Here is a 27,286-nt window from a genome sequence, read left to right as displayed (position 1 = left end):
ATATATATATATATATATATATATAAATGCATGTGTAAATATTTAAATAGCTGATATTGGGGATGAATTGAAATCAGGATTTCACATATACTAGAGAGATATTCTACCTCTAAAGTATGTTTCCAGACCCCTGTTTATTTATTTAAAGAAAAATAAGTATATTTATATGCTGATTAGTTTTTGTTGTCAACTAGACACAACTTCAGGTCAGCTCCAGAACTGCCTGGTCCACCTGTGGCCCTGTCTATGAGAATTTGTCTTAACTGGTGGCTGCTGTGGAAGAACCCAACCCAGTTTGGGTGATACCCCCTATATCAGTCAGGGTTCTCTAAAGTTACAGTTATGGAACTCATGCAATGTTTCTCTATATTGAGGGAATTTATTGTGATGACTCAGTGTCTGCAGTCCAACTGACCCGACGATGGTCAGCTGTGAATGGAAAGTCCAAGAGTCTAGCAGTTGCTCAGTCCCACGAGGCTGGGTGTTTCAGCTGGTCTTCTGTAGAAGCTAGAATCCTGAAGCAGTAGGTTCCAAGAGATGTGCTGGCAAGAAAGTACAAGCAGTCGATGAAGAGTGAATCTTCCTTCCAATTCAGGCCTCCATTGCCAGGTGTGGCCCAGATTTAGGTACGTACCACCCACGCCGGTGTCTGGGACTTGCTTTGTCACAGGATGACCTTGAACTCTGAGATCTCCTTGCTTCAGTCTCATGAGATTAAAAGTGTGTACTACCCTGCCTGGGCCTAAGCTTTTCATAGCCACAATACCTCAAGATCTCCATGCCAAGATCCAGGTCAGAAACTTGTGTCTTCCAGTCTCAAGATGTGGATCACAGGACTGGTGAGATGGCTCAGTGGTTAAGAGCACTGACTGCTCTTCCAGAGGTCCTGAGTTCAATTCCCAGCAACCACATGGTAGCTCACAGCCATCTATAATGGGATCTGATGGCCTTTTCTGGTGTGTCTGAAGACAGCTACAGTGTAGTCATATAAAATAAATAAATAAATCTTTTGTTTGTTTATTTTGTTTTTTGAGACAGGGTTTCTCTGTGTAGCCCTGACTATCCTGGAACTCACTCTGTAGACCAGGCTGGCCTCGAACTCAAAAAATCCACCTGCCTCTGCCTCCCAAGTTCTGGGATTAAAGACATGCGCCATCACTGCCCGGCTTAAATAAATCTTAAAGAATAAAAAAAAGATCTGGATCACAGGTGTGCCCTCTAATTCTGGATTGTAGTTCATTCCAGGTGTGGTCAAACTGACGACCTGGAGTAGCCACCACCCCTCCCCTGGGCAGGTGAGCCAGTAGTCTCCCTAGTTCCTGCTCCAGATTCCTGCCCTGAGGCCCTCATTGACAGAAACTGGTAGACGAAAAAACCTTGTCTCCCTTTTTTGATCTTAATTTTTTAAAAAATTTTCAAGACAGGGTTTCTCTTCATAGCCCTGGCTGTCCTGGAATTCATTCTGTAGACCAGGCTGGCCTTGAACACCGAGATCTGCCTGCTTCTACCTTCCAAGTACTGGGCTCAGAGGTGTGCACCTCCACAGCTGGCCGCAGTGGGTGTGGCAGTAGCCGAAGAACCTCGGGCCTAAAGAGAAGTTTATTTCTGTTTTCCAGCGCCACCAGCAAGCCCGTGTCTTCACATCCTGCACACGTGTTGTATAGCCTTCAGTCTGGCTGTGTTTCACTAATGAGATCCGAAAGCAGCATTCATTTATTAATTAAGGAATTAGTTGTTTTTTCATTAAAAATAGCATCCATTTCCAAAGGGAGTTATAAACCATAGTGACAGATATAACAGCTTATCCCCTTGTTAGTTTAGACATAAAGCATACAGAAGCAGCAATTGAGCACTTGTTAAAATGAAATTGTTAGCCAGGCTTGGCGGCTCAGGCCGTTAATCCCAGCAGTCAGGATGCAGAAGCAGGTGGATCTCTTGAGTCTGAGGCCAGCCTGGGTAACACAGGGAGAATGTGTCTTGCCCCACCATCCCACTCTCTCCCAAAAAAGACAGAATTTTAGGATGCTTATCCAGGCTTTGATGACACCTGTCTATAATCCCTATACTTGAGAAGCAAGAGCATATTGTAATTTGAGGTCAGCCTGGGATTGCATCATGAGATAACATCTCAGGAAGAGACAAAGAAGCAAAGAAGACAAGAAAGGATGGAGGGAGGAAGAGCGTCCTGTATTCTATTATTATTTACTTATTTATTATTATGTTTAAGATTGTGTGTGTGTGTGTGTAGAGGTATGTGTGCTTGAGTGTAGCTACCTTCAGAGGCCAGAGGCATAGAATTCCCATGGGACTGGAATTACCCGGAGATGTGACCAAACTGATGTGGATGATGGGATCCAAATTCAGGTCGTCTGCAAGAGTAGCGCGTGCTCCACGGCTGAGGCACGTCTCTGGCATGCGTTCTGTATTTGAAGTGAACCCCGGGAGACTTCATGGTCACTTGAAACGTGAGAAGAGCTGGTTACTCAACGGCACAGACACTGTGTGTGGACACCGGTAAGGTCTGAGGTGGAAAGACTGGTTTGCTTTGATAGTGCACGTGGAGCAAAATGATTGGGGGATGGGTAAGGACTCTGAAGGGGCTCCCTGAGGTCAAATGGAGCTCAGAGCAAATGAGCTCCCCCCATTCATCAGGAGGACCCAGGCAAACAAACTGAATAAATAATTCAGCCTGAAATATAACTAATTTTATTTAATTTCTTTCTTCCCAGAATGATCCATACAGTTGATCCAACTTGCTACTTTCTCCTGAGCATGTGACATACCAACAGCCGTGCATTACCTAAAGGAGATCAAATCATAGCTTCTGAGCACTTGGGACCAGAACTGTGAGTCCACACTTCCCCTTTGCAAAGAGATGAGACGAACATCACGATAAAATCAGGTGAGAGACCATATATGGTCATCGACACAACAGCAGCTCCAGACCAGGCATTTCCTGTTACATGAGGTGCCCAAGTTAGAGAAATCCCGACTGTGACTTTGGGAAAACACACTAATGTTTTTCAGGTGGAGATAAACAACACAGAGCACTCCTTCCTTCTTTTCCTTGTATGTGTGTGTGTGTGTGTGTGTGTGTGTGTGTGTGTGGTGTACACACTTATGTGCATTGATCTCTCCCTCCTCGTGTGCACATGTTTGCGGATGCCTGTGGAGGCCCAGGGTGGGTGTCAGCGGTGCTCCACCTCCTTCACTCAGTCAGGGTCTCTCAGGCAAACCCAGAGCTCGTTAACCAGCTTTCTGGGGGGCATTCCCTCTCTCTTCCTTCAGTGCTGGGAAAACGGGTGCTTCCGGGCCACCAGGCATTTGTATGCGCTCTGAGGTCCAAGCTAATCCGCCTGGTGCACGAATAGTACTTTAATGGACGTGTCTCTCCAGTCCTGCGTCGTAATCGTTTTGGTTTGGGGGATGGAATCTCGTTATGGAACCTTCCCTGGTTAGCCTGGAACTTGCTTTGTAGATCAGGCTGGCCTGGGACTCACTGTTTATGCCTGCCAAATGCCAAGATTACAGGCTTGTATTCTAAACCTTAGATGAGAAGTTCAAGATCATGCTTAACTACATAGAAGGTTTGAGGCTATATGAAACCCTGTTTTCAAAAACAAAAACAAGCCGTGCAGTGGTGGCGCACGCCTGTAATCCTAGCACTTGAGAGGCAGAGGCAGGCGGATTTCTGAGTTCGAGGCCAGCCTGGTCTACAGAGTGAGTTCTAGGACAGCGAGGGCTACACAGAGAAACCCTGTCTCGGAAAACAACAAAAACAAAAAAAAACAAAACAAAACAAAAAACAAAACCATTCTTTCTTCTTCCTCCTCGCATATATATACATACATATATATATATATATGTGAGTATATACAGTATACATATATGTGTGTATATATATTATATATATATAAATAAGATATATATAAAATCTATCTTCACACACACCAGAAGAGGGCATCAGATCCCATTACAGGCGGTTGTGAGCCACTACACAGTGGCTGGGAATTGAACTCAGGATGGTTGGAAGAGCAGTCAGTGCTCTTAACCACTGAGCCATCTCTTCAGCCCCAGAGTGCAGGTTTAAGAGCAGTTTTCTCAACGAAAAGAGTTTGTGACATCACTGATAAATTTGACCCCTATAGAAATTGTCAAGCAAGCACGGGAGTGGTGGCACACTGTCTGGAATCTCAAGAAGTCAAGGGATCAAGAAACTCAGGGTCATCCTCAGCTACAGCAGGTTTCTGGGCTATGTGAGATTCTAAGTTAAAAAAAAAAAAAAAAAGAAAGAAAGAAAAGAAAAAATACTAAATAAACACAAAGGAGGAGACAAATTGAGGTGCCGCCATCGCCTGCGACCCCATCCTGAGCAGCGAGGTTAGAAAGTGGGGGGTCTGGAGAAGCGCCTGGTCCTGGAGCCGCTGCTCTTCTCAGAGCCACATGGAGAATTCAGAGGTGATTTCCAGTCCCCAGCCGCGCGGTTGGAGCCAATGTGACCCTCCCGGAGCAGAGGGGGGCGCGCCATTGTTTTGGGTTTCCTTTCTTTGTCCACTCCCACCGCTGGCTCGCCACCCCAGCCTTCCCCTCTGCTCTGGGCCTGCGTTTGCCCACTCAGCTTGTTAGGTCACAACACACACACACCTATTTTTAAAACTTCCTTTTCTCCAAAAAGAGCATTTCTGTAGTCCCCAAGGACTTTTCCATCTAAGAATAAACACTGGCATTCGAGCAGAGCGAAGGGATCTACTTACCGGGGCTTGTTTGTTTTGAGACAGGGTCTTACCCTGTAGCTGAGGCTGGCCTGGGGCTGGAGAGGGAGCCTTCTGCCTTCACCTACAGTTTACAGGCGTGTGTCACCAAGCCTGACTATAATACATTCTATCCAAGTCGTTGGGATACTTTGTCAAATAAAGCAACTAGTCACAGTAATTTATTACCTCAAAATTTAAAATCAAACCCAGCATATCTGATATTCCTATGAAATGTGGACACGCCCCTCCCCACCCCACCCTACCCCTGCCGCTGGGGGGGGGCAGCTTTCCGAAGGTAAGGAGCGCTGGTGTCATGTGACTCAGCCCACTTTGCTCCATTCTAAGGATTTTTTTGTTTTGTTTTGTTTCTGAGACTGAGTTTCTCTGTGTAGCTCTGGCTGTCCTGGAACTCACTCTGTAGACCAGGCTGGCCTTGAACTCAGAAATCCACCTGCCTCTGCATCCCAAGTGCTGGGATTAAAAGGCATGTGCCACTACCGCCCGGCTGATTTTTTTTTTTTTAAGATTTATTTATTTATTTATTTATTTATTTATTTATTTATTTATTTATTTATTTAATGTATATGAGTACACTGTAGCGTAGTACATGGTTGTAAGCCACCATGTGGTTGTGGGATTTGAACTCAGGACCTCTGCTTGCTTCAGTCTGGCTCCTCCAGCCCAAAGATTTATTTATTATTATATGTAAGTACACTGTAGCTGTTTTCAGACACACCAGAAGAGGGCATCAGATCTCATTATGGATGGTTGTGAGCCACACCATGTGGTTGCTGGGATTTGAACTCAGGACCTTTGGAAGAGCAGTCAGTGCTCTTAACCACTGAGCCATCTCCAGCTCCCCACCCCACCCCCGGGGAGTCTTTTCTGTACAGATTTGATTAACTTCCCAATGAAAGCTGCTGAGACACTTCTTTGGGATTAGCCCTGATGCTCTCGTTATATAAGTAATAATACAATTTTAGCTCTTAATTACATGTATTGACTTTGAATCTACTGAGGGGGCACTGTGAGGTTTTGGGCTACAATTATGCACTGATCAAAATCCTTAGAATGGGACTGGAGAGATAACTCTTCTGAAGGTCCTGAGTAATGAGATTTGATGCCCTCTTCTGGGGGCCTGAAGACAGCTACAGTGTACTTACATATAATAAATAAATAAATCTTTTTAAAAAAAAGACTCCCCACACGCAGAAGTAGAAAGTTTTCTGAGCATGCAGTTAAACAATATGTTTCTTCAGTTAATATACTATGTTTTTGTTTGTTTTTTGTTTTTCTTTAAAAAGAAGATAGACTGGGTGGTGATGGACACCTTTAACCCAACATTTGGGAAGCTGAGGCAGGTGGATCTCTATGAGTCTAAGGTCAGTCTGGTCTACAAAGTAAGTTCCAGACCAGCCAGAGTTATTTGGTGAGATCCTGTCTCAGAGGACCAGAGTTTTGTTCCCTGTGTTCACATCAGGTGACTCATGGTTTCTGGCCTCCATGAGCACATGCATATGTGTGCATACACACACACATATATAGGCTAGGTGTTACATTTATAAACAGTCCTGATCAGTAAGTTACATGATATTGAAGAAAAGTGCTACAACACAAACTTAGAAACAAAGGTTAAAAAAATAAAATAGAAAGTATTAAGTTGGGAGTTGAGGGTAGAGGGTTGGCTCAGCAGATAGGAGTGTGTGCTTCACAACTACAAGGACTGGAGTTCTGATTCTGACAGCCATAAAAAAAGCTGTGTGCTCAGTACACACCCAGGTGTGAGTGAGGCTCTTGCTGGAAGATCTCTGAGGGTTGTGGGCTTCCAGCCTAGCCCAGAAAACATGAGCCGTACGTTCAGGCAGAAACTCTGCCAGGAGGCTGGCGAGGTGGCCCTGTGTTTAAGAGCACTGGCTGTTCCCCAAAAGGACTTAGGTTTGAATCTCAACACCTACAAGGTGGTTCACAAACATCTGTAACTCCAGATCTACGGAGTCTGATGCCTTCCTCTGGCTTTATCCATATGCATAAAAACAAGATAATAATTTAAAAAGGAATAAGCCAAGAATGATAGACAAGATACCTGGTGCCTTCAGGTGTCTGCACACATGTGCACATACACTCACACAAACTCATACGCACACAGATAAATAGATAAATAATAAATCATCTAAAAAATAAAAGAAGGTTTCAAGTGGAAATTTCTGGTTTGTTTGGAAACTCAGTTGTGTCCTACGACATTTCGCTGGGGCAGACGGGTGAAAGGATATTTAGAATGCTAAAGCAGACACACATAAGAGATGTTTTGCTGAAGCAGATATGCGATGTTTAGAAAGATATAAATATGACCCCACAGACAGTGGAGGAGGCTCTGGTGTTTGCTCATCTTGCTCATCTTCACTGACGATGCTCTTGTATTGGTTCGCCTTGCATCACGCTGCTGGTAACTCACCAAAGACCTTCCCGTGGTCTTCTGGAGACTTCTTGGGCTTCTGCTGACTCAGGCCGATTTGCTGAGCTCTCCGTTTCTTCTGATTGAACTGCTGTTGCTGATCCATGACTGGCGATTGCCAAGTGGACTGGACTGCAGCTACTGCTAATTTGTGTTGGTGTTATACTAAAGGACGGAACTTCAGACAGCAAAGATTGGAATCACCCCCAAAGAACTATTTCTTTCTTTTTTTTATTCGATATATTTTTTATTTACATTTCAAATGATTTCCCCTTTCCAGGCTCCCCACTCCCCGAAAGTCCCATAAGCTCTCTTTCCTCCCCCTGTTCCCCCATCCACCCCTTCCCACTTCTCTGCCAAAGAACTATTTCTAAAGGTCCACCACCTTGTTTCCTATTACTTTGCTGAGTGGTGGGATAAAAGGGAGGTCGAAGTGTTTAAGAACCCTTATTAAAGTAGGTTTTGAAAAATCAAAGCCAGCTGGACAGTGGCGGTACACGCCTGCAATCCCAGCACTCTGGGAGGCAGAGGCAGGCAGATTTCTGATTTCGAGGCCAGTCTGGTCTACAGAGTGAGTTCCAGGACAGCCAGGGCTATACAGAGAAACCCTGTCTTGAAAAAAACAAATCAAAAAAAAAAAAAAAAAGAAAGAAAGAAAAGAAAAGAAAGAAAGAAAAAAAAGAAAGAAAAATCAAAGCCTACAAAGGTTGTAATAGGATACAACAGCTTTCTCCCTCCAGGAGGGAGAGAAAGGCTGAAGTCTAGGATGGTGGAAACTGGCAAGATTCTCAAAGGCTCTCCACTAGCTATAGATGGAATAAACAACTATCTAGGGAGCAGGCACCAGCCAGTGGAGCAGTAGAGGAGAGATACCATCAAGGCCTGCAGGGCGCTCCAGGCCTAAGGCTGCTGTATCCTCAACTATTTTGAGGTGGACTTTGGTGATGCATCTGCTTTTTAAAAGAAGATTTATATGCTGGGCGGTGGTGGTACACGCCTGTAATCCCACCACTCTGGGAGGCAGAGGCAGGTGGATTTCTGAGTTGGAGGCCAGCCTGGTCTACAGAGTGAGTTCCAGGACAGCCAGGAACATACAGAGAAACCCTGTCTCGAAAAAACCAAATAAAAAAAAGAAGAAGATTTATGTTTATTTCTGTGTATGTGTGTAAATGTGTGTCGTGTACTTGGGTATCTGAAGAGATCAGAAAAGAACATTAGATCCCCCGAAGGGAGCTGGACGTGGGTGCTGGACACTGAACTCCAGTCCTCTTCAAGGTCAGCGTGAGCTCTTAACAGCTCAGCCATCCACCTCTCTAGCTGCCTCTCTCTCTGTCTCTCTCCCTCCCTCCCTTTCTTTCTTTTCTTTCTTTCTTTCTTTCTTTCTTTCTTTCTTTCTTTCTTTCTTTCTTTCTTTCTTTCTTTCTTTCTTTCTTTCTTTCTTTCTTTCTTTCTTTTGAGTTATCCCTGCTCCTGTAAGAAAGCTCTCATCCATACCCTGTCAGTAACCTCAGTAAAAACTCACAGCGTCCTCAAGCTGGACTTTGTGTGACTATTACTTTGGTCTGTTGTAGGCTTCCTTTCTGTATGTGTGTTGTGTTTCCCTGGGAAAATTCTCCCACACATCAAGGAGGATCACTGAACGTTCAAGGCCAACCTGGTCACTGTAAGCTCAGGCACACAGGCTACACAGTGAGACTCTGTCTCAAATTAACAAAGTAAAGGTTATTCCAAGTCACCTTGAAGAGCAATTCTGCTAAATTGCCTGGTTCCTTGTAAGTTTTTCCTGATCCCTTTACTGATGAGTGAGAAACCAGTGTCTGTCTGATGTTCAAACTGTCTATTCTCCTGCCTAAGAAAATTATGGTTTATAGACTTGGTTTTGTCTGTTTTTGTTTTTTAAGACAGAGTTTTCTCCGAGTAGCCCTGGCTATCCTGAAACTCACTGTAGACCTAGCTGGCTTTAAACTCAGAATCTGCCTGCCTCTGTTTCCGGAGCGCTTTGATTAAAGGTGTATGCTGCTGTCACCACCACCCAGGACATTTTATTTTATAAAAACCCAGAGCTAGGCCTGGTGTCCCCACCCTGTAACTACTCAGGAGAGTTAGGTAGGGGTCACAAGTTCAAAGTCAACCTGGTGAGCTAGTGTGAGGCAGATCTGGCTACACTGAGATTCCCTATCTTAAACACACACACAAGGAGGAGAGGAAGAAAGGAAGGAAACAAAACTTTTTAACTAGAGTTTCTATTTTTGGTTTTTGTGGATTTTCTCTGAAACATTTATTTCATTTTATTATTTTATTTCATATATATATATATATATATATATATATATATATATGAGTGTTTTACCTGCATGCACGTCTCTGTACCATCTATTTCTGATGCCCGCAAAAGTCAGAACAGGTGTCAGATGCCATGGAAGCAGAAAGACCTCCCTCTGGGGCGGCAGGGACGGCAGAGGAGGGTGGAGCATCCGTTTTCTGAGGCAGGTCGTGGGGACCAAGAGAAATGGGAAGCAGACAGCTGGAGGCAGTAGATGAGGTGGCAACCAGAGTGGGAAGCGTGCAGTTTACTCAGCCTGCCCCTGGGGCTGTCACATGACCTTGTCCCTCTGTCCAACTGCAAAGGAGGGCCATGCACGGCATACTCTTCAACATTTAAAAAAAGATTTATTTTATATGAGTACAGTGTAGCTGTGTTCGGACACACCAGAAGCGTAACATTGGGTCCCATTACAGATGGCTGTGAGCCACTACGTGGTTGCTGGGACTTGAACTCAAGACCACTGGAAGAGCAGTCGGTGCTCTTAACTGCTGAGCAATCTCTCCAGCCCCCTCTTTAACATTTTTTGTGTGTGTTATTAACATGTGTAGCCGGGTGGTGCATGCCTGTAATCCCAGCACTTGGGAGGCAGAGGCAGGCAGATTTCTGAATTCAAGGCTAGCCTGGTCTACAGAGTGAGTCAATCCAGGACAGCCACGGCTACACAGAGAAACCCTGAAATCCTGAAATGCCCAGACATCTGCTTGTCTCTGTCTCCTGAGTTCTGGGATTAAAGGAGTGGGCTACCACAGCTATCTATGAGTCAAATTAACTTTCTAACTAGAAACAGAATAAAGGCAATGTAAGGGTCTGCTTTCTCCTCTCCCCTCCTCCTTCCAAATGACCTGCGCTGGGCGTGGTGGCACATGCCTTTTACCCCAGCACTCCAGAGGCAGCTGCTAGGATACCATCTTCCCGCCCTCCCCTTAGAATGTCTTAAACATTCTGTGAGTCACTCGTGGTTCTTTGATGCATTTTGTTTTGTTTTGATTTTTAAAGGAGAGTGGTTATCTTAGCTCACCCCACTTATAGATCATCATAGCAGGGAAGGTGGGGTGGCCGGAGTCACAGCTAGAGTCATACCTGGAGTCACACCTGGGGGTAACATCTGGAGTCACACATATAGTCATACCTGGGGAGTCACACATGGAGTCATACCTGGGGGTTACACATGGAGTCACACCTGGGGTCACATCTGGAGTCACACATATATCATACCTGGGGTCACACATGGAGTCACATCTGGGGTCACACCTAGAGTCACAACTGGAGTCACACAGAGTCATACCTGGAGTCACACATGGAGTCACACCTGGAGTTACATGGAGTCACATGGAGCCACACATGGGGTCACATATGGAGTCATATCTGGAGTCACACCTAGGGTCATTATGGAGTCACACCTGGGGGTCACACATGGAGTCACAGGGGGTCACACATATTGGCCACACATGAGATCACATGTGGAGTCATATCTGGAGTCACACCTGGGGGGGTCACAGATGAAATCACATGGGGTCACACATATTGGCCACACATGGGGCCACAGATGGGGTCACACATGGAATCACACATAGAGTCACATGGGGTCATACATAGGGTTACACATGGACTCACACATGTGGGTCACACATGTTAGCCACACATGGGATCATACATGGAGTCACATGGGGTCACACATGGGGTTACAATGGAGTCATACATGGGGTCACATATGTTGGCCACACATGGAGTCACACATAGGGGGTCACACATGTTGGCCACACATGGAGTCACAGATGGGGTCACACATGGGGTCACAATGGAGTCATACCTGGGGGTCACATATGTTGGCCACACATGAAGTCATACATGGAATCACAGATGGGGTCACACATGGAGTCACATATGGGGGTCAATCATGTTGGCTACACATGGAGTCACATGGAGTCACACATGGGGTCACCTATGAAGGAACAGATGGGGTCACACATGCAGTCATATGGAGCCACACATGGAGTCACCTATGGAGTCACATGGTGTCACACACGGAGTCACACATGGGACCATATGTAGGCCCACACATGGGGTCATGGTGCGTCCATGCCAAGCACAGACAGCTCCACATACTTATTACTAATCTAACATGCTAGGGTAGATCATGGGGCGGGGAGGAAGACCAGAAACTGCACGCTGAGCTGTGCAGATGGGTGTGCTGCTTTCAGTGTGAGGTGGTAAAGTAACAATGGCTTGGTATGGGGAGACATGGGCTGGCTCAGGGCAGCTCCAAGCACACAATTTCCTAGTGTCTCATCCTGAAGCTATACCTGCTTTTTTTTCTTTAAAAAATAGTACCAGTTTGTTGTTGTTATTTGTTTGTTTTGTGTGTGTGTGTTGAGACAGGGTCTCACTTTGTATCCTGGACTCCTCTGGAACACACTTTGTAGACCAGGCTAGCCTAAAACTAAGAGATCTTTTCACATTTGCCTCCCAAGTTCTGGGAATGAAGACATGTACTATAATGCCTGGTTGACTTTTGTTTTTTTGTGGCAATATTATACTTTAATCATAGCACTCAGGCTGTGGTGTGAGGACCTTTATGAATATTACCACACACAGTTCAATATTAAAAACCAAAAAACAAGCTGGGTGGTGGTGGCACACACCTTTAATCCCAGCACTTGGGAGGCATAGGGAGGCAGATTTCTGAGTTTGAGGCCAGCCTGGTCTACAGAGTGAGTTCCAGGACAGCCAGGACTACACAGAGAGATCTTGTCCCCCAAAACCAAAATATGTAAATGCATATGGTATACACACACACACACACACACACACACACACACACACACACACACACACGCTTGTCTTGACAGAAGAGGTCAGCTCTCCTGGAACTGGAGTCCTAGGTGGTAGTGATGTGGGTCCTAGGAATCGAACCCTGGGTGTTCTGCTAGGACAGCATGTAGCTGTCTTTGCTACTTTGTGGGTTCCTCTTTTTCACACCCTTTATCCACCCCACCCCGACCCCAGTTTCACCCTCCTAACAATAGATAGGAGAAAACAGAGGCGTGTCATAGTTAGGACTTTACTGCTGTGAACAGACACCATGACCAAGGCAACTCTTATAAGGACAGTTCAGAGTTCAGTTCATTATCACCAAGGCAGGAGCATGGCAGTGCCCAGGCAGGCATGGCACAGAAGGAGCTGAGAATTCTTGTTCTGCTGAAGGCAAACTGGAGAAGACTGGCTTCCAGGTAGCTAGGAAAGAGGTCTCAAAGCCTACTCGCCCACGGTGACACATTTCCTCCATCAAGGCCACACCTCCTAACAGTGCCATTCCCGCGGCCACTCTCATACAAACCATCACTAGGGGAGACAGCTAGGGATCCCTGAATCTAATTTCTTTCTTTTGAATTCTTCTTTGAGCTCAACTACTAACAAACCACACTCAACCCCCATGAATGACCAACAATGACCTATGCTACCTTGGGGGTCCTAGCTTTTATATAGCCTCTGAAAAGTTCCCAGAATTCCCAAGGCCACACAGTCACAGAAATTACCTGCAGCTGGGAAGACCATGCCTCTGCTAAAGCAGGAGGCAAATGATGAGTCAGCAGATACAGACAGTCTGAAGCAGCCCCCTGTCCCTCTGCCTGGGATTAAAATGAAAGCACATTCTTATACGATTTTTGTGGTTTATTTTAATTAATTAATTAATTAATTAATTAATTAGTATTTTGGATTTGTTTTTTTCAAGACAGGGTTTCTCTGTATAGCCCTGGAACTCACTCTGTAGACCAGGCTGGACTCGAACTCAGAAATCTGCCTGCTTCTTCCTCCCCTGGGACTACAGGTGTGCGCCACCACTGCCTGGTTTGATTTCTGTGTTTTTTAAAGACACTAAAACTGTCACTACAACAGCAAGTGTTCCTTACCCCCCACTCCCCACCTCAAGACAGACAGTTTCTCTGTGTAGCCCTGGCTGTCCTGGAACTTGTCTGTAGACCAGGCTGGCCTTAACTGAAACTCAGCAGCCCACCTGTTTGCCTTCTGAGTTTCTGGGAAGGCGTGTGCCACCACTGCCCGCCCAGCAAGAGTTCTTCGCCGATGAGAAATCTCTCCAGCTCCTGATTTGTTTATTTACTTATTGAGTGTGTGTGGTTTTTTGTTTGTTTGTTTGTTTGTTTGTTTGTTTTGGTTTTTCGAGACAAGGTTTCTCTGTGTGGTCTTGACTGTCCTGGAACTCACTCTGTAGACCAGGCTGACCTCGAACTCAGAAATCTGCCTGCCTCTGCTTCCCAAGTACTGGGATTACAGGCATGTGCCACCATGCCAGGCCACTTATTGTGTTTTTTTAAGATTTAATTTACTTTAACATCGTGTGTGTGTGTGTGTGTGTGTGTGTGTGTATCTGTGTGGGAGTATGTACACATGAGCACATGTGCCCTTGGAGTCCAAAAGAGTGTCTGGGGCCCTTGGACCTGTAATACAGGTAGTTGTTGTAAGATCTTGACACGGAGCAGGGAATCCCAGCTCAGGTCTTCTGCAGAGCTCCACATGGCTTTTCACTGCTAAGCAATCTCACCAGCATCCCGTACGTGGCCTTATTATCAGTTGTAACCTGCATCCTTCAAAAACTGGGGCCACTTAGCTTCTGTCTCTTGGCCGGGAATTATTTGGTTCTGAAATGGTGGGAATCTGTGCTGAGGAAGGCAGACAAGGACACCCAGCACGAGGGCGGAGAACGGGGAAGAGACGTGGCTGTGTGGTTGAGGATAACCTTGAACACCGGGTCCTCCTGCCGTCTGGTCTGCTCTGAGCACTGGGGTCGCAGCATGTACGCCGGTGCTTGCCCTGTTATACATTGTATTCTCCTGGTTGTGCAGGCAGGGTTTCACTATCAGCGGCTGGCACAGAACTTATGGTGTTTCTTCTCTCTCAGAGCTCTGAGTACCGGATTACAGGCTACCGCCAGTACAACGTTTCTTAAGTTAACTTATTGAATTAAAGACTAAAAAAATCCCTTTTGTAGAATGAGTTGTCTGTTGGTCAATGGAGTTTAAACATATGAATCAGTCATTCAAATCTTGTAGGTAATATACATTTTCTCTAGCTGTTTTTTTCCAAAGCAATATTTTGAAAAATAGGGCATGACTATGGTGATATATGATCTTGGTGGTAGAGTCAGGAGGATATAGAATTCAAGGCCAGTTTGTGCTAAGGAAAACAGAAAAAAATAAAAGAAAAAATAAAAGAAAGAAAGAAAAGAAAGAAAGAAAGAAAGAAAGAATAAAATACTATAGCACAGTAAGTAGTCTATCAATATAGCTCTCTCTCTCTCTCTCTCTCTCTCTCTGAATGTGTGTGTGTGTGTGTGTGTTCAGCCCATTTATAATTTCTGGTGGAGTTGAGTTGTGTAACCTAGGTACCTCTTGGAGAACTAGAGATCATTTTAGCTTGACACATTAATATTTAATAGACTTGTGATTGATGAGTTGAAGATAAGAAAATTAATTCACTCTCCCTAGGTTTTAATTTCTTGATAGAACCGCAAGCCCGTGTGTGTGCCAGGGCTAGGCCGCTCCTGGAGGTGGTTTTGGCCTCTAGACTCTGGAATCGGAGCCAGCCCCTCCCCTGGTTTTCATTCATCGATGTTCTCAGACAAGTGTCTCTTGATTGGCTGTTGATGTTGTTGCCTTTACCCCCACTGTGTACTAAAATCTCCAGCTCTTAGAACATAGACTGGGAGAGAAAAATTCCTTGCTTAGATAATGCTGTCATTTAGCAATTCAGCTCTAAACACTGTCTTCGTACGAATTGTAGATAACTAATTGGTCCATCGGACTTACATGTTGGCTAACTATTCCACAGACTCGCCTAGATTGGTTTCATCAGCTCCCGTGAACTGGGCCTCTGTTCGTTTCTCAGCTTTTCACTTTCGGGCTCTCTTAAAGGAAGGTATCCTAGCAGCCGTCTCTAAGCTACAGTTTTGTGGGCTTGTAATTGCAGGATCTTTCTAAGATCCAGGGGAATCGAGCATAGCGTGTGGTATACCCTATAATCCCAGCACTTGCAAGCAGAGCCTTGTGGACAAAATGGGTTCCAGGCTGGCTAGGACCACAGGTTGGGATCCTGTCCTGACCACAGCGTGGGCTGGAGAGATGGTTAAGAGCACTTGCTGGTTCTGTAGAGGACCTGGGTTCAGTTCCCAGCTCCTACCTGGCAGCATAGCATCTGTAGCTCCTGTTTAGGGTATCTGGTGTCTTCTTTGGAATAAACATTATAATTAAAGATAAAAAAAAAAAAAGAGCCTATGCTGATAGGGAAGTCTGGTGGCGAGGGGCAGGCATGGAGGCGCCAGCAGGAGGCTGAGAGAGCACACGGTTTTTATTTTTATTTTTATTTTTTATTTTTTGAGATAGGGTCTCAGTCTCTCTACATAGCACTGGCTGTTCTGGAGCTCACTCTGTAGAGTGGCCGGCCTGAACTCACACAGACCCGCCTGGCTCTGCCTCCTGTGTTTGCTTAAAGGTGTGAGCTGCCACACGTCACATCTGTGATCACAAGTGCACACAGCACAGTGACAGGTAGAAGGAGCTCTCACTCAGCCCTGTGTCCCCAGGCCTGGGGTAAGTGAGTGAGCCACCACACTTGGCTAACTTTGAATTTTTGAGAACTCAGGAGATTAAATAATCATGTAAAGTTCTTTTGCTGTATAGTTCTACAGTTGAGAATTTGGAGGGAGTTCAGGATTGGCAGACAAGCCCAGGAAAGTGGCTAAAGCATTTGCTAACCTCGCACGCTAGTGCTGGCTTCTTGTCATAGACTTCATCTTCGGGAATTTGAGATAAGTAAGTTATATTCTCCATCCTTAATACTGCTTTGAATCTTCTCCAAGCACCACTATTCCAGTACATTTGGTTTTACTTTGTAACTGTAGCCTCACCAACAGTACCAAGCCAGGCATTTTCCTGTTGTTTGAAATAGAGTACAAGATTATTCAGTAATTCATAATTGTGAGAAGTACCCTATGGTTCAGGGCCATTATAGCACTCTCCCAAGCTTTGCGGCGAATATATTATAATAATAGCTGATATAAATAGACAAGGGAAAACTCTTTGCTATGGTGATAGTTGTACTAGTAGGAATTAGCCCACAGGTCCCAGATTCAATATATCACATTCTCCTCTGAAGAAGGAGAATCTGAGCCGGGTGGTGGTGGCGCACGCCTGTAATCCCAGAACTCTGGGAGGCAAAGGCAGGTGGATTTCTGAGTTTGAGGCCAGCCTGGTCTACAGAGTGAGTTCCAGGACAGCCAGGGCTACACAGAGAAACCCTGTTTCGAAAAAACCAAATCCAAAAAACAAAACAAAACAAAACCAAAAAAAAAAAAAAAAAAAAAGGAGAATCTGCTCTCCACTGTCAAAGCCTGCAGAACTCTAAGTCCCCAAATCACAGAACAGCAACACACTCACAAGCACACGCGCCCCCCTCCCCTCCCAAGAGTGAGATACACACTGAACCCTTTCTGAAAACAAGGACATTTGTTAATCCTGTGAGGATAGCGAATAAGTATATTTTATTTTTCATTGTCCCTGTGCTTTAAAGACAACAGTTCTGGACCCTTACATGGTGTACATAAAGTACAGTGCTTGTTAACAACAAATGAGCTAACAGATAGCTGGTCTTAACTAATTATTTTAACATTTTTATTATTCTAAACCAGGCGTACACGTATATGTCTGTGTGTAAGTATGTGTACACAGAATGCTGGCGCTCACCGCAGCCAGCAGAGGGCACTAGTTCCCTTGGAGCCAGAATCTCAGGAGGCTGGGAGCTGCTTGAGGTGGGTGCTGGGAACTGAGTTCAGGTTCTCCATAGGAGCTGTAGGCATTCTTAACACCAAGGTATCTCTCTAGCTCCTGTTATTTATTGAAAAAAATTAGATGCATTTATTTTTATTTTATGTGTATGAATGTTTGCCTATAAGCATGTATGTACACTGTATGCATGTACAATGCTCATGGAGGCCAGCAGAACCCATCAGGGATCCTCTGAGGCTACAGAGGGTTGTGAACGGCCATATTAGTGCTAGAATTGAGCTTGGATCTAAGCAAGAACCACAAATGTTCCTAACTGTTGATTTGTGTCTCCATCCCCTATTTATTATTCTTTTAATAGAGATGTCCTATATAAGACCGAGCACACAATAGTGCTTGTTCTCAGCACTTTGGCCACATACTGGGTCTCTCTTAACTGCTACCCACTGCATAAAGAACCTGAAGGAAGCCAAAGGCCCAAGGCTGAGAGCCGTATTACTCTAGGTACACAAATCTAAGTAGTTGGAGGGCAGGTTGGTAGCATGACCACTTAGCAAAACAACAGCAGCATGTTCCCCATAGACTCCAGAAGTCCAGAACAATGGGGCTTTGGATCAGCCTTACAGTATCCGCTAGGAATCCCCACGTGTGAAGCAGACCTCAAATCCAGTCAGGAAGTAGTTGGCTACCCCATGACAAGCTTGCCACTGTTGTGCCTGTGGGTGCACAGCACATGGCAGGTTGTACCGCAGCATGTAGGGTCCACTTCTCTGAGCAACCACTGCGTCTTTGATCCTCCACACAGCGCCTTCCAGCTCCAAAAAAGCCAGCCAGCAGAGAGGAAGTTCCCAGGTCAGTTCCTGATTTATTTTTCTCTTCCCTGCAAAGTGTGTTATGTCTTCACCAGGAGACAATAGAGAACAAAAGTCAATCAATCAAACAAATAAATAGACAAAAGAAAAAAGTTTTTGTCATTATTGTTGCAAATAGGTAAACATGTGAATCTAAACTCTGAGGTGTAGCTCCGTGAAAAGAACTTCCCTACGTGGAACAGACCCATTGGGTTTACTCTGCAGACAGCAAAAGTTAAATGGAAAAAAACCAGTCTGTGCTAACTCAGCTGGCTACTACTCCTTTGCTTATGTTACTTAGGCAAGCACTTAGCTGGGCTATCGCCTCAGCCTTCTTTTGTATTCTTTATTAAAATTTATTTCTTTTTATTTTATGTGCGTGTTGATGTATGTATATAAGTGTGTGATTGTATGTATGTGAGTGAGTGTGTGTGCATGTGAGTGTGTGTACTGATGTGTGTGTAAGTGTATGTGTGAATGTGTGTGTCAGTGAGTAGGTGTGTGAGTGTGCATTGATGTGTATGGGTGCATGTGTGTGTGTCAGTGTGTGAATGTCAGTAAGTGTGTGTGTTGGTGAGTGTGAGTGTGTGTGTGAGTATGTGCGCCATGGTGCAGGTAGAAAGACAACTTCAGGACTCTGTTCTTTCCTACCATGTGGATGCTGCAGAGGGAACCTTGGGTGTTCGGTAGGAAGTGTCTTTTTCTCCAGAGCCATCTAGATGGCCCTCTGTTTTAGTTTTGAGAAACAGTTTTGTTCGGCACACCAAGCTCCTCCTACACAATGTCCAAGCCTCAGCTTCCTGAGGTGCCGCAGCTGTCTTTGCTGCTAGTTTTTTTCTCTTTGCTCTTTAGTTCTTCTCTTTTTAATGTTCTCACTATTTTCCCAAAATAAGGAAATTTTTGGTCTTCATATTCAGTAAAAACCACATTAATCTCAAATTAGCATTATTCAGTTACTCAGAAAGTATGTATAAGGTTGGGAGAGCCTCCAGCAGCTCCAAAACACTTCTTTGAAAAAGCAATATAAAACTTGAACCAAGGGGTTAAGAGCGCTGGCTGCTCTTCTAGAGGTCCAGAGTTCAATTCCCAGCACCCACATGCTGGCTCACAATCCAATGCCCTCTTCCAGTCTGCAGACATACATTCAAACAAAGTACCTGTAAACATAAGAAATAAATCTAAAACACAAACAGACAAGCCAACTGGTGGTGGTGGTGCAAATCTTTAATCCTAGCACTTGGGAGAAAAAGGCAGGGGGAATCTTTGAGTTCAAAAGAAGCCTGGATTACAGAGAGAGTTCTAGGACAGCCAGGGCTACACAGAGAAACTCTGTCTCAAAAAACCAAACCAACCAACCAAAAATCAAAACAAAACAAAAAACAAACAACAACAACAACAACAAAAAAACAGTTGAACAAAATATGCTATGAAAGACATCCCAGCAGAGATTGCTCTTAGCTCTGTGTCTGTCTTGAGAATAGTGGCTTTCCCGTGGGTACTGTGTCACCAGTATTTTCATGGTGGGAATGGTGGATTACATCCATAATCCTGGTACTTGGGAAGTAGAGGTAGGAAGAAGCACAGGGATTCAAGGCCAGCTTAGCTGCATGGAGAGTTCCAGGCTAGCTTGAACTGTAATGAATCCCTGTCTCCAACAAATAAAACCATAAATAAATAAAATATAAAATGTAAAAAGAAGCTGATGAGATGGGTTAGCCGGTAAAGGCGCTTGCCGCGCAAGTCTGTCCCCTGGACCCCTGAGTGGCTGGCTGCAAGGTCTGCAGAAGCTAGAGTATTTCCTGTTCTTCCTGTCAAGATGGCAGGGGCTGAGGAGATGACTTAGCAGGTGAGAATCCTCAGCTACTCTTCTAGAGGCCCTGGGCTCAGATCTGTTCACATTGTGATTGACAACTGTCTATAACTCCATTTCCAAGGAGACCGGATGTCCTGTCTGTCCAGTGCAGGCACAACATACACATGGTGCTCAAAAATACAAGCAAACACTTTCTGTAGCCCTGGCTGTCCCGGAACTCATTTTGTAGACCAGGCTGGCCTCAAAAAGCACAGAGATCTGTCTGCCTCTGCCTTCCAAGTGCTGGGATTAAACTATGACCATTAGAAAATAATTTTTAAAAAAGACATTTATTTGTAAGAGAACATTGTGGCTGTCTTCAGACACATCAGAGGAGGGCATCGGACCCCATTTCAGATGGTTGTGAGCCCACCATGTGGCTGCTGGGGACTGAACTGTTTATTCCTAACAGAGGCAGGTAGATTTCTGTGTGTTCGAGGCCAGCCTGTTCTAATAGCAAATTCCGCCAGGCAGGTTACACAGGAAGACCCTGTCTCAAATAAGTGAATAAATGTGACCCATTGAGTGACTGAGGCCAGAGCAGGTTCCAGTGTGGGAGATGCAGCTGGATCGCTTCAAGTGGGGAGGTGGGGCACAGTTCTTGAATTTGGCTACAGTGGCTGTGAATGGGCTGAGAACCTGCTCTATCAAGAAGGTGTCACCTGGGCAGTGGTGGCACACACCTGTAATCCCAGTACTTGGGAGGCAGAGGCAGGCAGATTTATGAGTTCAAGGCCAGTCTGGTCTACAGAATGAGTCCAGGACAGCCAGGGCTACACAGAGAAACCCTGTTTCAAAAAACTAAAAACAAGCAAACAAAAAAAAAGATAGGATTCTCTTTCTTTCTTTCTTTCTTTTTTTAAGATTTTATTTATTTTATGTATATGATAAGTGCTCTGTAGCTGTCTTCAGATGCTCCAGAAGAGGGTGTCAGATCTCATTAGGGATGGTTGTGAACCACCATGTGGTTGCTGGGATTTGAACTCAGGACCTTTGGAAGAACAGTCAGTGCTCTTAACCACTGAGCCATCTCTCCAGCCCCAGGATTCTATTTCTTGTCATAAAAATTTTCTAGGGTAGATGGTAGGGAGGCAGAGGCAGGTGAATCTGAGTTTGAGGCCAGCCTGACCTACAGAGAGAGTTCCAGGACAGACAGGGTTATATAGAGAAACCCTGTCTTGAAAAACCAAAACTGGAACCAACCAGAGCAAGCAGAGGCCCTGAATTCAAATTCCCAGCAACCATCAGTACAGCTACAATGTACTTATATATACATAAAAATAAATAAATAAATCTTTTTTTTAAAAAAAAAGAAAATCCAAAACCAAAACCAAATCAATCAATCAATCAGTCAATCAGTCCTGGGTTGGGAAGATGGCTCGGTCAGTGAAGTTCCTGGCAGGGTGGCTGAGATGCTCAGCAGGCTAAGGCCTTTGCTGCCATACCTGATGATTTAGGTTTGATGTCTAGGACCCACACTAAGAAGGGCCCCCGACTTCTACAGGCACACAGTCATACACAAGGTAATGAACACAGTAGAGAAAATTTAAAGTCATATACGGTGTAATGAGAGACAGGTGAATCTCCATGGCTACCAGCCAGCCAGTGAGGAAAACTATCCCCAAACAAAATGGATAGTGTGTGAGGAAGAATGATGTCCAAGGCTGTTAGGGGACAGCCCTGGGGCGGGGAAGACGGAGAAAGACAGACAGACAGAAACAGAGACACACACAGAGAGAAAGAGACAGAGACAGCAACACACAAACAGATACATGGAGAGACAGACAGACAGACAGACAGACAGGCACATAGAGAAGCATGTGGGGAGTCCTGAGGGGAGAGGGAAAGGAGAGAGAGAGAGAGAGAGAGAGAGAGAGAGAGAGAGGGGGGGGGGGGGGAGGGGGAGGGGGAGGGAGAGGGAGAGGGAGAGGGAGAGAGGGAGGGAGAGGGAGAGGGAGAGGGAGAGGGAGAGAGGGAGGGAGAAGAGACAGACAAGAGACACAGACAGAGAGAGACAGAGAGAGAAAGGGAGAGACAGAGAGCAAGAGCTAGCCAGTCATTGTGGCTTGTGCCTGTAATCTCAACCTTCAGAAGGCTGAAACGAAGTTCTCCTTAAATTCAAAAGCGTTCAAAGCCAACCTGGGTTATAGAGTGAGAACTTGAAAGACTATCACCCAAAAAGAAGAAAGTAAAAGTATCAGTAGTCTTTGTGTGCGTGTTCACGCTCAGTGGTGGACTGCTTACCTAGCAAGTCTGAGGCTCTGGGTTCAATCCCTGTCACAAAAGTAAAGGAAGAAAGAAATTGGCATCAGTTGGTAGTCTCTTGGGTAATCACTGTTGGACTCACTGCAGTGCTTGTGTTGGTGACTTGGTGACTTAAGGCACCAACAGTTCTGTCCCCCTGACCCACAGGGTTGAAGTAGAAAATAGACTTCTGTAGGGTTGCAGGTCCCAAGTCTGCTCCTCCACAGGGCACTTGGGGAGGCGGGACACCAGGGATGATTGCGCTCACCCCGTGCCATCACTGGGCAGGTGCTGGGCCACAGGAAAGCCCTGAGACACAGCTCCAGGGGAGGGAAAGCACAGTCTGAGGTGTGGGACAGCTGGATCTGGTTGGGGTGTGTGTGTGTGTGTGGGGTCCCTGAGCCTGAGGAGACATTGGTGCCCTGAGGTTCTCAGGCGCTGCTGGAAGTAGCGGAAGCTGAGAACAGGGTCTCGGCTTGTAGGTTGGATCTAGCCTAGCGCTAGGGAGAAAAGAGGGGAGCTCTGGCTGGTCCCAGGGGGAGAGTCCTTGGCTGGACGGTGACAGGCTGGGCTTGAGACTTGGTGGCAATAGTGGCTGAGAGCACAGGGAGGCCTACTGGAGACTAGATGACGGCTCTGAAGGCAAAGGCCATCTTCATGGCTCCCCATGGCGATCTCAACGGAACGAGGCCGTCTACAGTTTTAAGGCATTAATTGTCATGGTGGAAAATGGACGTGTAAAACCATTTCCCACTTCTTAGGATATTTTTTGCAGGGAGGAATGTCTGGGAAGGAAAGCTTATTGGCTAAGCCCTCCAGGCCTCTAGGCATCTCACTAAGAATGGATTTGTCTTGAGCCTATGTGACCACAGCTCACATTCTCTACATGTGGAGGGCCTTGGGCATTGCCCTTAAGTGATTGATGGCCACAAATCTATGGGATGCTGTGGCTAGTGCCCTGGAACAGGCAAAGCTCCTACTGTCCCTCCGGGGTCTCTGGGGCTTCAAGTTTTAGTGCAACTGGGGACCACGATACCTTTCATGGTCCCACATCTCCCCCTTTTACTTTTTTTAAAGGAGAGGTGTCACTGGAGTGACTGTGTCATTTGTAGTGAAAATTTTGGGTGGGGTGGAAGTATAAAACCCAACACAGGCCAGAGGGGTAACACAATTAGGCCAGAGGGTAAGGGTGGGGTTGGGAAGACAAGGGATTATTGAAACAATCGTCCCATGGGTTGTACAGTCTGTGAGGGTATTAACATTGGTTTTAAACGACATTCGATTAATCTAGATAGACATCATGTTTCCCTTACCATCATGTAACTTTCCCCAAGTTCAGTGGCCATTTGATTTGCAAGAGAGTTCATGTGTAGCTGGAAGTTCCCAAGTCTGTCCTCTGTGGGTCTCAGCCTGTGTCTTGGAGTCTTCAGTCGGATGAGGTGTCTGGAGGAAGGCAACCCCTCCCCCAATTCTTCCCCCATCTGTTCTCCCCTTCTCCTCTGAGTGGGTGGGAGATCTCTGGATATCCCCCACCCAGGTACATCAAATCTCTGCAGGGCTAGTCATTTCCTCTCCCTCTGAGACCAGACAAGGCAGGCCAGCTAGAAGAGCATATCCCACAGACAGGCAACAGCTTTTGAGATAGCCCTGCTCCAGTTGTTCAGGACCCATATGCTGTGTGCCCCAGCAAAACATCATTTGACATAACTAACTTTCCAAAGAAACGAGACATTTCTACTTCAGCCTTTCTCTAGTTTGTTCAATATAGGATTTCTCTATGTAGCCCTGGCTATTCTAGGATTTGCTCTGTAAATTTGACTGGCCTCAAAATCAGAGATCTGCCTGTCTCTGTTGAGGTCTGGGAATTGCTGCACAAACCACTCAGACACCAATCTCAGTCAAATAGGGCTGGTTTATTGAGTGTATACTCCAAGATTAATGGATCAGGGACACAGTGTAGACTCAGGAGCTAAACTGCAACCCTGAGCCAGAAGCCTACGGATCTTTTAAGCCTGAAATCCATAAACATCTGTGCCTTGTTATTCCTCCAGTCAGGATTATGGATGGGGGACTTCCTTAGGAGCATGTCTTCATGGTTCACTCCCTGTCCTCATCGGTTGGGTTATTCAACTGTGATGGGGCACGTTGACTTGCCCAGCGCTCATATCCCAACTTGCCAACCGATACTTACATACGTGTCTCTTTCTGCCCAATGGAATGTCAATTCCCCAGGAGGTCTTGGGAATTTAACGCTTTATTTAAACTTATTTAAATTAATTTAAATTAATTTAAATAAATAAATGTATTTAAACCCCCATTTAAAATGGAAGTCTTATTCCAATCGGCTTCTTATGTTGGTGCTGGTCTCTCTTATGCGGGTGTCCAACCCAGGGCAGCTTATATAGGCAAAGACCGTAAAAGCTCATACCCAGGTGCAGCTAGTGCTGCCTGGCGGTTGGTTCGGGTCCAAGCTGACTGTGACTAACTATACAAAGCAGTCCTAACTGACCTCTATTGTGATTGGTAGAACACCAAAGCACAGAACATAACAGACTATGCAATCAACTAGGACATGAGACGCTTTCCTTGTAACCGTGTACAATGACTAGCTGCAGGCAAACAAAATGGCTACAGTTATGCTAGGAGAGCAGGCCTCAGCAGCCTCTGCCTCCCCAGTGCTGGGATAAAAAGCTGTGAGCACCATCACCAAATCCAAACTCCTTTTAAAAATGATTTTAGCTGGGTGTGGTAATGCAAACAAATTAAAAAAAGATTCTATTTTGGTTTTTAAATGTTCATTTTTACTCTATGTATGTGCTTGCCTACAAAGGTGTGTGTGGACCACATGCCTACCTGGCACCCAAGGAAGCAGAAAGAGCACATTGGATCCCTGGAGCTGGAGTTACAGGGCATTGTGAGCCACTGTGTCGGTCCCGGGAACTGAACCCAGGTCCTTGAGAAGAACGGCGAGTGTTCTTAACTACCGAACCGTTTCTCTAGGCCAGCCCCAAATTCTTAATTCCTAGCATAACTGTTTTTTCTTTTATTTATTGAGACAGGGTTTTTCTATGTAGCCCTGGCTGTCCTGAAACTAGTTCTGTAGACAAGGTTGGCTTTGAACTTCCAGAGATCCACCTGAGTCTGCTTCCCAAGGGCTGGGCTCAAAGGTGTACACCACCTCTCAGCAACAATCAACGTGTGTAACACAGCATCTGAATTGTGTTTCCCAGTCCTCAAATCTTCCAAAGGACCTACGGCTTGCTATGTTAGATGGTCTGTAGTGCATGCAGTCCCCTAACAAGGGCTGGCTTTGACAGGTAACAATCAAGTGAGTCCTAGCTTCACATTCTCAGTGGCTCAATGCTAGCTTGGTTGGCCCATTGATGCATGTGGCTTGAAAGGCAGACACTCAAGGAACATTGACGAGTGCTTCTTAACATAACTGTTGGCCGGGAGAGCTTGCCCAAAGTCTACGGCAGCAATCTTAGAATCTTCCATTATGACTTAGTTTGGTACTCTTACTGAATTCTGTACCCACCACTTTACTGGACAAGTGGAAAGATCAAAGAAATTCTCTAGGCATCTCCTTAACAGTTGTATTCTAAGCCCTTAACATAAGTATCTACTGAGCTGGGAGAAATGCGGATCACAGTTTAGCAAGAATGTTCCTGAGACAGGTTTAAATAGTTTAAATAGTAATCAATGATCAGATCGGTTGTTCTTAGCCCAGGCTGGCCTGGAACTTCTGGCAATCCTTCTGCCTCAGGTTCCCAAGTTCTGTATTACATGCACTAAACACTACACCTGGGCCTGGGGTCCTAGTTTTTTATTTTATTTTATTTTTTTGAAGTAAAACTAAGATTTGCCTGCCTATAACTCAGGAAGCTGACCTAAGAGGGTTGTCATGAGTGGCCTGGACCACAGCACCTCTTAATAAAAGAGAGGGCTGAACTGGGGCTGTCTTACAGTTCGGAGGTTTAGTCCACTATCATCATGGAGGCGTGCCGCAGACATGGGGCTAGAGCAGAGAGTAGCTGAGGGTTCTATATCCACAGCAGCAAGTGGAGACAGAGAGAGAGAGAGAGAGAGAGAGACCTGGCTTAAGCATTTGAAACCCCAACATCCACCTCCAAAGACACACTTCCTCCAACAAGGCCATCTCTACTCCTGCAATGGCATACCTCCTAATCCTTTCAAATAGCATCACTCCCTGGTTAACAAGTATTCAAAAATATGAGCCTGTGGGAGCCATTTTTATTCAAACCACCCCATAGACTTGGATACAACTCAGTAGGTACAACGCTTGCCTAAGGTGCAGAAAGTCCTGGGTTCATTCCCTAACCCTTTCTTTTGGGGGAGAGTTTGAGACAAGTTTTTTTGTATAACAGCCCTGGCTGTCCTGAAACCTGCTTTGTAGCCCAGGCTGGCCTCAAACTCACAGAGATCTACCTGTCTCTGCCTCCTGAGTGCTGGAATTAAAGGCGTGCACCACTGTAAACCTGGTATGTTGTTCTGTACCTATAATCCCAAAATGTGCAAAGTGGAGTCAGGAAGATCAGCAGTCCATGATCATGCTCAACACAAAGAAGATTAGGATCCATCCTGGCTAAATGAGACCCTGTCATAAACACCATAAACAAACACCAACCAACTAAACAAACAAAAAACCCAAGCCCCAAACAATATAAACACTCAAACAAGCCTGACATGGTGATGCAAACCTGTACTTCTAGGACTTGGAAAGTAGAGACAGGAAGATCAGGAACTCAAAGTCATCCTCTGTCTTAGTTAGGGTTTCATTGCTGTGAAGAGACTCTACAACCAAGGCAACTCTTATAAGGAAAACATTTAATTGGGGCTGACTTACAGTTTTAGAGGTTCAGTCCATTATCATCTTGGTAGGAGCATGACAGCATGTAGGCAGGCATGGTGCAGGAGGAGCTGAGAGTTCTTTATCTTCATCTGAAGGCTGCTAGCAGACACTCCCATGCGGTTACAAGGAGGGTCTTAA

At 45.4% G+C, this 27,286-nt stretch overlaps 1 long non-coding RNA gene across 5 annotated transcripts; it reads right to left on the bottom strand.

The window, feature by feature from the left end:
* Positions 1–359: 359 nt before the first annotated feature.
* Positions 360–27,286, bottom strand: LOC127696148 (uncharacterized). 5 transcript variants are annotated; one of them, XR_007980176.1, is made up of 10 exons: positions 27,143–27,286; positions 22,276–22,305; positions 18,076–18,226; positions 16,303–16,479; positions 13,069–14,725; positions 11,343–11,474; positions 9,557–11,016; positions 2,801–2,956; positions 2,319–2,457; positions 360–542 (listed from the first exon to the last, which is right to left on the bottom strand). It is a non-coding gene; the product is annotated as an uncharacterized LOC127696148 (long non-coding RNA). The 5 variants fall into 5 exon arrangements; XR_007980175.1 differs by lacking the exons at positions 360–542; positions 2,319–2,457; positions 2,801–2,956 and adding an exon at positions 7,058–7,384 and having other exon boundaries at positions 9,557–9,855; positions 10,818–11,016; XR_007980173.1 differs by lacking the exons at positions 360–542; positions 2,319–2,457; positions 2,801–2,956 and adding an exon at positions 7,058–7,384.

The sequence above is a fragment of the Apodemus sylvaticus genome, chromosome 11 (genome assembly GCF_947179515.1).
Source record: "Apodemus sylvaticus chromosome 11, mApoSyl1.1, whole genome shotgun sequence".
NCBI lineage: Eukaryota > Metazoa > Chordata > Mammalia > Rodentia > Muridae > Apodemus > Apodemus sylvaticus.
This window is presented reverse-complemented; position numbering and strand designations above follow the sequence as displayed.